The 12,199-nt window shown below is 39.1% G+C and overlaps 1 protein-coding gene across 2 annotated transcripts in view; it reads left to right on the top strand.

Annotated features, from left to right (window-relative positions):
* Positions 1-9,064: 9,064 nt before the first annotated feature.
* The window catches only part of TRH (thyrotropin releasing hormone), a 16,829-nt gene continuing 13,694 nt past the window's right edge, over positions 9,065-12,199 (top strand). For both annotated transcript variants that reach the window (XM_063426298.1, XM_063426297.1), the window contains exon 1: positions 9,065-9,179. The gene's annotated coding sequence lies outside the window, so the exon portion shown is untranslated. The remainder of the gene's footprint in view (positions 9,180-12,199) is intronic.

Here is a 12,199-nt window from a genome sequence, read left to right as displayed (position 1 = left end):
TGTGGCCTATGGGGATGCTGGAGTCTGCGCACTAACTGCTGTGGCTACCATGGCTGCCTGGGCACGCTTTGTTAGTGACACAACTTTTGGGTCATGTATTGGAAATTATGCTACTGTCCAGCATGGCACCAACCACATTGTTTTTCTTTTCTTTCTTTCTTTGTTACATTTCTAACTATGTATGTTTGTACGATGTCTGTTTTAGATTTTGTATGTTCTTGATAAATATAATTAAAAAAAGAAGATAATGAAAATGATGCTATTGTTGCTGCAGCATTGCCAAGTGGTATAAGTTCATCCCCAAGCAATGGTGGAGATGCCTCCAGGAACCATGAGGACGAGAGTAGCAGTTAGTACATCAAATCCACTGTAGGCAAACTGATAAGTAAAGTAATTAAAAGAACACTCTAATGTTAAAAATAAACAAGTAGAGTGTTATTCCTTTTTTTAGTGTTACATGGTCCTCTTTTGTTAAAGAAAACTAAATAAAGAAAAAAAAAAAAAAAAAACAAATTACTTGCACTGTTATTCAGTGCTGAGACAGTCTTCTGTCTGCAGGCCGTTCCTCCAATGATGAGATTATCAATTTGATCTCAAAGAGAAGGATTGCAGACCTACAGTGCTTATACGGCAAATGCCAACCCATCCCAATCCAATGCTTCTCATTGCAAAACACAGACTCTAATGTTTCTCTATGAGATCTGTTACCCCCTTTTGGTGGGAACAATTTCATAAGCAAATAGCCCTGGTTCTTTTTGCAATGACACAAGATAAGCTAAAACCAGCTTGAAATCTGAGCGGGGACCTACCAAAGGTCAGACTATTTGAGCTGTTGTCCGTTCTCAGTATCCTCTTGCATCCTGTTTTTTGCTCTCCCTAAGTTTAAGGGGTAATCCAGACGTAGACCCCTTGCTCGCGGTGCCTAGAGGTATATCAGTTATACCTCACTGATGATACCCAACAAGGTTGAAATGATTGTCTGGGGTTGCTGTATCGCAAATGCAGAGAGCCGACATGCATTTTGGATCTGTTCTGCCCTCTTGGGTGAGATCAGTCTGATGTGCAAATGGCCCTGGTTCTTTTTGTAACGGCACAAGATGAGCTAAAACCAGCTTGAGATCTGAGTGGGGACCCACCGAAGGGCAGGCTATTTGAGCTGTTGTCCGTTCTCAATATTCTGTTACACCCTGCTTTTTTAATTTACACCCCTGTTCACTAGCTTTTTTTTTTACATAATATTGATTATTTTTCCTGCCAATTCTCTTTAAGTAGTCATCTGGTATAATTATGAAGAGTCCCTTTAACCAACTTTTAAGAGCAATTGTCATAGTTACAGTTAAAATATATACTGAACAGACTAAATCAGTACTTGTGAAGATTGCAAAGGATGCAGATTCAGTAACTTCTAGCAGTCAGGGGTCAAAAGGGAAGAGTAATCAAACATTTATTTTAAATCTATAATTTTCTATATATATGCTACAAGTTGTTCTAGCACAATGTATAGATAAAACTTATTGTTGATCAAACAGGAATCCATTGGAGAATTCCATAAATGTAACTACAGTAATATCCACATACTGAATTGTACAGCCAAAATGTGCTTTTCCCTTAAATTAACTTCTCCCTCTGAGTCCCTCTAGTGTTGCTCCAGTTTATTAAAGCGTAATATCTTTTCTTGACTTTCTACGCTGAGCATCCATGTGCTAATCAAATCAGCAAGGCCCAGAGAGTCGGACATTGGTTTTCCTTTTTGTAAAATTTTATGGCAGATTGAAAGGTGTTGAGGTATAAATAAATACTTACTGGATTCATGCTGTAGATAGTTTATGAAATTACTGATCTGATATTTAAAAAAATCAAAGTGGTGTAATGATGACCAAGCATTTTGCTGTCAGCGGCGATGGATTAGGGTTTTATGAAGAAGAAAACTACTTTTGTGATCAAAAACAATAAAAGTGATGTAAAGTTGATACCGTCATTGTTTTTAACCTGGAGAGTGATGATTGCAAGCATTAGTACACTAAAGGTACACTCACATCACCATAACCACTACAGCTGGCTTTGCTTTGCAGTGCAGGGCTTAGCCCATTGGCTGAGAGAGATGACCACTGGCTGAGAGAGATTCATCCAGCTCAGCTGAGTATAACTAACAGATACCCCTGCTTAGCATTAGTGGTAGTGTTTAACCCCTTAAGGACCAAACTTCTGGAATAAAAGGGAATCATGACATGCCACACATGTCATGTGTCCTTAAGGGGTTAAACTTTATTGCACAGGGAAGTCCTTTGCCATATATCCATTTTGTTTCAGTGTTCCCTGCTAAAAGTGGTCTCATTCCTCTGCTCCTTTCTATGCAGATTGAAGTTTACAACTGAAAGATACTGCCCATTGGTTGTTTTTCTTCTTATATTCCCTCTGGAGCAAATGATACCGGGAGAGTGGTATGTTGCTGGCCTAAAAGCAAAAAGGTTCATCTACGGAGCCAATATTATATGGGCTCCGGAACATGTGAGTGGTTCTCAGACCAGAACTGTTTTGTACCATCTGCACTTATTATTTTTTGTCTTGTTTTTTTTTAATTTTATGTACCTTGGAGTAAATTATCACACTGTATTTGTGGGGTAAGTTTAAATCATCAAAATCATCAATCATCAAAATTTGGATTGTGATTGCTTTGAAATCTGATTCTCTGGAACCAATTTGAGCAGGCGCCACGTGTGCGGACGGTCAAGACTTTACCCCGGTGGTGATTCGGCTGTGTTCGTGAGATCTTAGCGCAATTTGCACAACTTGGGTGCTCAGATCCAGTCTATGCAGGGATACAATATTTGTGGGGGTTCCTCTATTATGTGTATTTTTAATATTTTATGTTTTATGATTTGTAACTCTTGTACCTGGGAAATAATTAGTTTAAGCAAAGTACACTAAATTATCTCCCAGGCACAGAGACTCCTGGGCTTGTAAAATCCAGGTTTATGGAAACACAGAGTTCAAGTGCTACATGTGTTAATGACTGACCTAACTTGTTAAATATGACAGTAAACTTTATTTAGGGTCTCAGCCTGGTTAAACATCTAATATAGTTATCCTATCTCCACTAATCCTGAATGATCTGCGAAAGGCGTTCAAAATCACTAATTTCTCCAATGAAAGCTGTAATAGCATGCTCTGCCTTCTGGTCCTTTTCAGCTCCTGGTGTTCAGCTGGCAGGAAGAGACTTCAGCACTGGACATTCACACATGCGCGAGAATAGAGCATTGAGGTCTATGGAGGATCTTTCAAGACAGCGGGATTCATGGAAAAATCTTTTTTTTTCTTCCTACAGCCATCACTGACGGCTGGGGCAAATGATACGCTTGACAAAAGGCAAATTCTCCTTTTGTCAAACTTGTCAAACATAGGAAACATACAGAAACAAACTAGTCCCTACTTTGTCTCAGTATATCTATTGACTGTGTTAGGATTTCAGTGAATTTTAACAGAGTCAATGTGAGTGCTTCATAAAGATTATGCCTCTATGAAATACTCATTTTGAAGGATGGTGACAGAGACACTTTAAGGCCGAAGTTGCCAAACTGGAGGCATAGTTGACTTAGAGAAAGTTTCCAGTTCTGCAATTTTGCCCTAAAATGCTAAACTCACATTGAATTTCACTTTAAGGAACAGCCCAGCAGAATAGAACAGAAAAACACTGGTTGCCTGAGTTCAGCACCCTGGACAGAGGATCCCCAATTCCTACACACAGAGCTCATGCACTGATCAAGGAGAACTGGAAAAGGTATTCATTTTTATTCTAAAGACTAGCTATTCACTAAACTCAGAATTGTTGAGTACAGACAAAAAAAAATTTGGAAAAAATATTTGAGCAAAAAAAAAAAACAACTTAAAAATATACGCGTTACTGTGAAGTGGAAATTCAAGTGCATCAAGATAAAAGCATTTTCTTCTAAAGGGTTTTATTCTCAAACCACTGAGAAAGTTTCTTTGACCTGGTTTTAACTTTAAGAAAGATTGTTTCCGAGATACATGATACATGCTGATAGACAGAGTAAAACAGACTTTACAAGACCTATTTTTTAACTTTATAGCTCCCATTCATGTTAATATTTGGCACTTTAAATTTTTAGAAAACCTATCTACGGGCCTGTAACTGTTTAGATCAGCGGTGCCCAAAAGTTAGATCCCTAGACATTTTAAAACTACAGCTTCCATGATGCTTTGTAATTCTACAGGCATGCCCAGCTTTGAGGGAATTGTAATACTACAACATATGGGGTTCTACTTTTGGGCATCCCTGATTTAGATCCACAACCTGGAGCCCCTGGATACTACATTTTGAAGACTCTAACCACCAACCTGCACACTCACTCCCAGGACGAACCTAAGTCATCTGCTCACCTGTGTTACGTAGGAACCCTTCCATCCAACTCTGCCACTTCCATCACATCCCTCTCTCTTTTCTTATCTTCATGTTTTTGATAGTTACTACAATTTTAGAAATTGTTTGTTGGAGTGTACTTTAATATATGTTATATTCAATCCTTCAATAAAATCATTTGGGAATCGCCACTTTTCTTGTGTCCCCACAAAGTCTGTTTCTAATTGGAATGTCCATAAGTGCATTGCTTTGTAATAACAATAATTATAGTAATCATTTCTTTGACCTGGAAAAAATCCAGACGGAATTGTCCGTCAGTTACCAGGGTGATTGCACCAGAAAATAAACGAATGCATGGATTTTCTATGCTGAATTACAAATGTTACCAATAGTATGTTTCCGGTGACACTGGTATGGGTGTACATCTCAATGGGTATTCAGGAAAAAAACACTCATCCATGTAGCTTGCTTTATATCATGCAGCTACATTTAACTGTTTAATGTATAAGATTCCAAAGAAAATCTGAAAATTTGTCGTGTCAATAAACTTGCAAAGGATGGTCTAGGGCAGGCGTAGACAACCTTTGGCACTTCAGATGTTGTTACTCTTACTCTTTACTCTTATAAAGCATCATGGGAGATGTAGTTCACAACACCTGGAGTGCCGAAGGTTACCTACCCCTGGTCTAGGCATTCAAGGATATTGGAGGAAACACAGCAACGTTTCGACCTCCACAGAGGCCTTTGTCAAGCTACTGCTATAAGCAAACAATTTATATAGGGCATACATTTAAAGTTAACAAGTAATGATCAAAATGAACAATTTACTTAATTGACAATATCATAAAGAGTGCAGGTAAACATGAAAATTGATCAAGCTATTTGGCCAATAGAGGCTCCAGCATGCAATGACATCACCTTCAATTAGCACAGCATTAGCTGAACAAAGGATTAAATATAATTAAACCCAGTTGAACCAATAAAATAAATCAAAGTAAATGACAGTAAGGACCTGCATAATTACCCAGTCTGCAAGAGGCATTATGGTGTATACCAGGAGAGTGAGGTTTTCCTATTCTCAATTCAACCAATATATAGGGGTAAACATTTTAAAGGGTAACTCTAACTCTTTTTAATCAGGTAAAATGGCCTATTGGGTATTACTATTACTAGGTGTCGTCGTGTCCCCATAAAACCTTGTAAAACCAAGTTAATTTTATCTGGAATTTTGCGCTAGGCAAAGTTTCCCATGCTGGGTTCCACGTCTGCTCTGATATCACTGCTGCCCTTCGAAGGTTTAATAAAACGTTTCTCAAAGAGAAGCATTTGATAGGACTGTTCTCACCAGCCCAGAACACATGCTCTAAAAGCAGAAGTGGTCATGGTGGTTGGTGTCACATTTAAGGTTCTTCTATTCAAGAAATATGGTCTAAAACAGACTCGTTTTAATTAAAAAAAGGCAGGACACTTAGGATTTAGCCATGGAAACACATGTAACAACTAAAACTGGCTTCTGTAATTCCGCTGTGACCACTGTGTAAGAACTAGCTTAATGTTGATGTGGTTTTGTCATTCAGAATAGACTTGTTTGTGTATGAATGATCTTGATGTGTTATCTGTATATTTATGAATCAGATTGTTATTGGTCTGGGAATGATTTCTGTCATTTGTCTATGTAAAATCGGTGTGGATCTGGGAATAAATTCTGGCAGCTCTAGGTTATGGAGAGTTCCCAACCACCTTGGTTTGCCCTTTTCGGAGTGTTTATAAAAATGTTTTCAATACTTGCTAGTCATGTGACGCATTGTTCCAATGTCTCACACTCTCGTTTTAGAAGCATACATTTCTCCTCTTTTTCAGTAGCCCTACATTTTTCCATATTTTATATTTTATTTAGTTGTCCATATTAATACAAACGTGTTTATCTGTGTACTCCCTACGTGGTCATGTGACCTGGATCGTGATCACATGACCGTGACGTCATTTTGCTGCAGTTTAAAATGTTTGCTTCCCCTGTATATTCTTTTGTGTCAAGTATGTCTGTGATTCATTTGATAAAGCCTTTGTAACAGGTGAAATGCATTATGAATGATTTTTACAGTTTAATAAAGATATAGCTTTCAATCCAGCTTTGGATAAACTATATTTAATTTTTTTTTTGTTATTTTATACAATTTATACCTTTACAAGTAACACCACAAGGACACCAGACACCAGATCCTTGGCCAGGACGGTACCACCATAGCTGAAACCATTAAGCATGTGATATTGCTCAACCTATTGTGAGTACACCTTTAATATTTTGTACTTGTCTTTTAAAGCAGTGAGCACTATATTGAGTTTCTCCTTTTTTTGGTTTAATCCATACAAGTGAAGTCCCTGCCACCCATAGATATTCTTAAGGTTGGGATAATACCACCCTATGTCTAACATCCCAAGTTTAAGAAAAATAGCTCCCCCTTTGTGAGTGTGATTCCATTTTGTATTTTGTTTGTTTTACATATGCAACACAGTATATCAATTGAACCTTATAGACGGCCACCATAAGCACTAGTGGGAATTATACCACAACATGCAAGCATAGCTTGTTGGAAGCTCTGCAGAATGTGAGTGGGTTACTTACACATGATTGTTGTGTGTTCTTACTTGCTTTTACATATACCCTCGGACAATAACAGCAAACCTAAATAGAATCAAGAGCATTTGGCCACTACTGGACTGAAGCCCATGGAACAACACAGTAGGGGAGTGGGCCTTGACAGGGCCAGAGAGTGGGCAGGTGGAGATAATAATAAGGGGGCTGAAAAATTAATAATTTGGTTCGGGGGGAGGAGAGTAAGGGTTTATATAGCGGCCATCTTAGTCAGTGGCCATTTTAATGTTAAGCCTCACTTACCTGTTAGTTGTCCCTCCCACCCTCCCTATGGTTTTGGGGTAGTTTCCCGTTTGGTCACAGCGGCGGGAAAAGGGCGTGGGTTATATAGGATTTAGGTGGAATAGGAAGTGGGCAGGCCAAGGTCAAGGCTGGAGTAGGCCGGAGTGGAAAACTGTTTGGTAGGTTCAAGCTCATTGGTGGCTACGAACCTGTGTAGGGGTGTCTTGGTATTTTAATCCTTTGTTTTTTAATTGTATTTTGTCGCAAACCTGTTTTATCATTTTGTATTTTTTTCTTTGTGATATGCCTAAATATAAAGCAGCCTAATGGTAGTCTTATACTGATTACTGTGATTCTGCTGTGACCTGCCTGTGTGTTAACCTGAACTAGTGCGCCTGATGTGGGCATGGTACCTATCACTCAGCTTATACCTGTCTCTGTTTGTGAACCAGCTTGATGCTTGATGTGGGTCTGGGAAAGATTTCTGTTATTCCACTGTAACCGGTCTTTTTGTGAACCATCCTGATTTTTGTCTGACTCAGTATTTTGTCATTTCACTGTGATCTGTCTCTGTGTGAAGAAACTTGTGGATTTTGGAATTGCTTCTATTATTCTGCAAAGAGCAGCTTGTGAATGAACCAGTGTAGTGTAGGTCTATGAATGATTTTTGTTATTTTGCTGAGATCTGTGTGTAACCTGAAGTGAATCAGGGAATGAGCTCTGTCATTCTTTAGCGACCTGTCTATGTGAGAATCAGACTGATCTGGGTGAATGATCAGTGGTAAATGATTTCTGCAGTTCAGTTTAGACCTGCCTGTGCATTAACAAGCTTGACGAAGGTTTGGGAATGATTTCTAATTTCCATGTGACCTGTCTATGTATTAATCTATTTTGTTTTTTTTGAAGAATTCTGTATAAATCAGCCTTATGTGAGTCGGACATACTAATTTATATAATTCTGCCTTTTGTCTGTCTATGATTCGGCCTGGCGTAGGTCGGGGAATGATTTCTGTTGTTTTTCTGAGACATGTTACTTGCATGAACCAGGTTAATGTAGTCCTTGATTTGATTTGTTTTCTTTTGCTGTGACCTGTCTGCATGAATCAGCCTTGTGTAGGTGTGGGAATTATTTTTGTCATTCTTCGGAGACCTCTACACGAACCAGTCTGCTGTGGGTCTGGGAATGATTTCTGTCATTCTTTTGTGACCCGTCTGTGTGGGAATCAGACTGTTGTAGATCTGATAAAGGTTTCTGCCATTCTTCTCTTACGACACTGAAGTCTTTCATTCTGTGATCTGTGTGCTTCTATTTGTACTAAATTTGTGTTTCCTTGTCCTCCCCATCTTGCTAATTAGTTAAAATCCTCACATTTAGGTCCATTGCACCCGATCCTGACCACAAATGACAGTATTTTTAACAAGCCTGCTTGGGCTATTTCTATATTAACCCTCTCTTTGACAAAGTTCTAAGAAAATGCCAGCCTTGCTCTATGGTGAATTAGCAAACCCTTGCCTTTATATTTGATTTGATTTATTTTGCAGCCTCCAGTCCTCGTTGGTCCACAAGGTGGGTTTATTTCCAGTTTTTATTACTTGTGCTTAAATCGCCTCAAGGCATTCACCACCATGAGTAGATAGGGTTAAAGGAAGTCTGAGACATCATTTCTGACATCAAATAGATATAAATATATAATTTGTATATTTTTAAAGGAAGACATACCCCAAATTACATCACAGATATTTCCATAATTGGGACAGGGAGGTATATATAGAGGAGGCTGCTGAGAGGCTGAGCACAGGGAGAACAGACTGATATTGAATCTGCAGTGTATCCGAGACACAAGGCAAACACTTCTCCCTCTGTGAAGCTGATACCAATCTACAGATCATTCACTGAGGAGGGGGACATTACTGACTGGACAGCAGGTAAAGTACACCACCAACCTGGGGCAATTACTGCCACACTTTCCTTGGAGAATGATTCTGACTGTTACTATTGCAAGTTTCATACTTTTGTATTACGAAATGTCAGATCTAGACACAGAGGGAGTAGAATATAAAGTTACAGGAGATCAGTGACAATAGGGAAATGCAATATAAACAGGAATCACAGGTCACATTAGGTAATCTTAGTACACATACAAGTCACAACTCTTTGTATAGGGAGTTTCCATACTGATAGCAAGTGTGTGTGTATAATAGGGGGGTCTCTGTACTTATAGGAAGTGTGTGTGTATAATAGGGGGTTCTCTGTACTTATACGAAGTGTGTCTGTATAATATGGGGTCTCTGTACTTATACGAAGTGTGTCTGTATAATAGGGGGTCTCTGTACTTATAGGAAGTGTGTCTGTATAATAGGGGGTCTCTGTACTTATAGGAAGTGTGTCTGTATAATAGGGGCTCTCTGTACTTATAGGAAGTGTGTCTGTAAACTAGGGGGTCTCTGTACTTATAGGAAGTGTGTCTGTATAATAGGGGGTCTCTGTACTTATAGGAAGTGTGTCTGTATAATGGGGGTCTCTGTACTTATAGGAAGTGTGTCTGTAAACTAGGGGATCTCTGTACTTATAGGAAGTGTGTCTGTATAATAGGGGGGTATCTGTACTTATAGGAAGTGTGTCTGTATAATATGGGGTCTCTGTACTTATAGGAAGTGTGTCTGTATAATAGGGGGTCTCTGTACTTATAGGAAGTGTGTCTGTATAATAGGGGGTCTCTGTACTTATAGGAAGTGTGTCTGTATAATAGGGGGTCTCTGTACTTATAGGAGGTGTGTCTGTATAATAGGGGGTCTCTGTACTGATAGGAAGTGTGTCTGTAAACTAGGGGGTCTCTGTACTGATAGGAAGTGTGTCTGTATAATAGGGGGTCTCTGAGCTGATAGGAAGTGTGTCTGTATAGTAGGGGGTCTCTGTACTGTTAGCAAGTGTGTCTGTATAATAGGGGGTCTCTGAGCTGATAGGAAGTGTGTCTGTATAAAAGGGGGTCTCCGTACTGATAGGAAGTGTGTCTGTATAATAGGGCGTCTCTGAGCTGATAGGAAGTGTGCCTGTATTATACGGGATCTCTGATAGGAAGTGTGTCTTTATAACAGGGGGTATTTATAGTGATAGGAAGTGTGTCTTTATAACAGGGGGTATTTATAGTGATAGGAAGTGTGTCTTTATAACAGGGGGTATTTATAGTGATAGGAAGTGTGTCTTTATAACAGGGAGTATTTATAGTGATAGGAAGTGTGTCTTTATAACAGGGGGTATTTATATTGATAGGAAGTGTATCATTATAACAGGAGGTCTTTATAGTGATAGGAAGTGTGTCTTTATAACGGAGTATTTATAGTGATAGGAAGTGTGTCTTTATAACAGGGGGTATTTATAGTGATAGGAAGTGTGTCTTTATAACGGGGTTCTTTATAGTGGTAGGAAGTGTGTCTTTATAACAGGGGGTATTTATAGTGATAGGAAGTGTGTCTTTATAACAGGGAGTATTTATAGTGATAGGAAGTGTGTCTTTATAACAGGGGGTATTTATAGGGATAGGACGAACATCTTTATAATAGGGGGGTCTCTGTACTTATAGGAAGTGTGTCTGTATAATAGGGGATCTCCATACTGATAGGAAGTGTGTCTGCATAATAGGGGATCTCCATACTGATAGGAAGTGTGTCTGCATAATAGGGGATCTCCATACTGATAGGAAGTGTGTCTGTATAATAGGGGGTCTCTGTACTGATAGGGAGTGTGTCTGTATAATAGGGAGTCTCTGAGCTGATAGGAAGTGTGTCTATATAATAGGGGGTCTCCGTATTGATAGGAAGTGTGTCTGTATAATAGTGGGGGTCTCTGTACTGATAGGAAGTGTGTCTGTATAGTAGGGGGGGTCTCTGTACATATAGGAAGTGTGTTTGTAAAATAGGGCGTCTCCATACTCATAGGAAGTGTGTCTGTATAATAGGGGGTCTCTGTACTGATAGGAAGTGTGTCTGTATAATAGGGGGTCTCTGAGCTGATAGGAGGTGTGTCTGTATAATAGGGGGTCTCTGTACTGATAGGAAGTGTGTCTGTAAACTAGGGGGTCTCTGTACTGATAGGAAGTGTGTCTGTATAATAGGGGGTCTCTGAGCTGATAGGAAGTGTGTCTGTATAGTAGGGGGTCTCTGTACTGTTAGCAAGTGTGTCTGTATAATAGGGGGTCTCTGAGCTGATAGGAAGTGTGTCTGTATAAAAGGGGGTCTCCGTACTGATAGGAAGTGTGTCTGTATAATAGGGGGTCTCTGAGCTGATAGGAAGTGTGCCTGTATTATACGGGATCTCTGATAGGAAGTGTGTCTTTATAACAAGGGGTATTTATAGTGATCGGAAGTGTGTCTTTATAACAGGGGGTATTTATAGTGATAGGAAGTGTGTCTTTATAACAGGGGGTATTTATATTGATAGGAAGTGTATCATTATAACAGGAGGTCTTTATAGTGATAGGAAGTGTGTCTTTATAACAGGGGGTATTTATAGTGATAGGAAGTGTGTCTTTATAACGGGGTTCTTTATAGTGATAGGAAGTGTGTCTTTATAACAGGGGGTATTTATAGTGATAGGAAGTGTGTCTTTATAACAGGGAGTATTTATAGTGATAGGAAGTGTGTCTTTATAACGGGGTTCTTTATAGTGATAGGAAGTGTGTCTTTATAACGGGGTTCTTTATAGTGATAGGAAGTGTGTCTTTATAACAGGGAGTATTTATAGTGATAGGAAGTGTGTCTTTATAACAGGGGGTATTTATAGTGATAGGACAAACATCTTTATAATAGGGGGGTCTCTGTACTGAGTGGATGTGTCTTTATAATAGGGGCTATACTGATGGGAATTGTGTATTTGTAACAGAATCTCTTCACTAATAAGAAGTGTGTCTTTATAATAAGGTGGTCTCTTTACTAATAGGAAGTGTGTA

This window comes from Pelobates fuscus, chromosome 7 (genome assembly GCF_036172605.1).
Source record: "Pelobates fuscus isolate aPelFus1 chromosome 7, aPelFus1.pri, whole genome shotgun sequence".
Classification (NCBI taxonomy): domain Eukaryota; kingdom Metazoa; phylum Chordata; class Amphibia; order Anura; family Pelobatidae; genus Pelobates; species Pelobates fuscus.
Note: the sequence above shows the minus strand (reverse complement) of the source record. Positions and strands in the feature narration are given on the sequence as shown.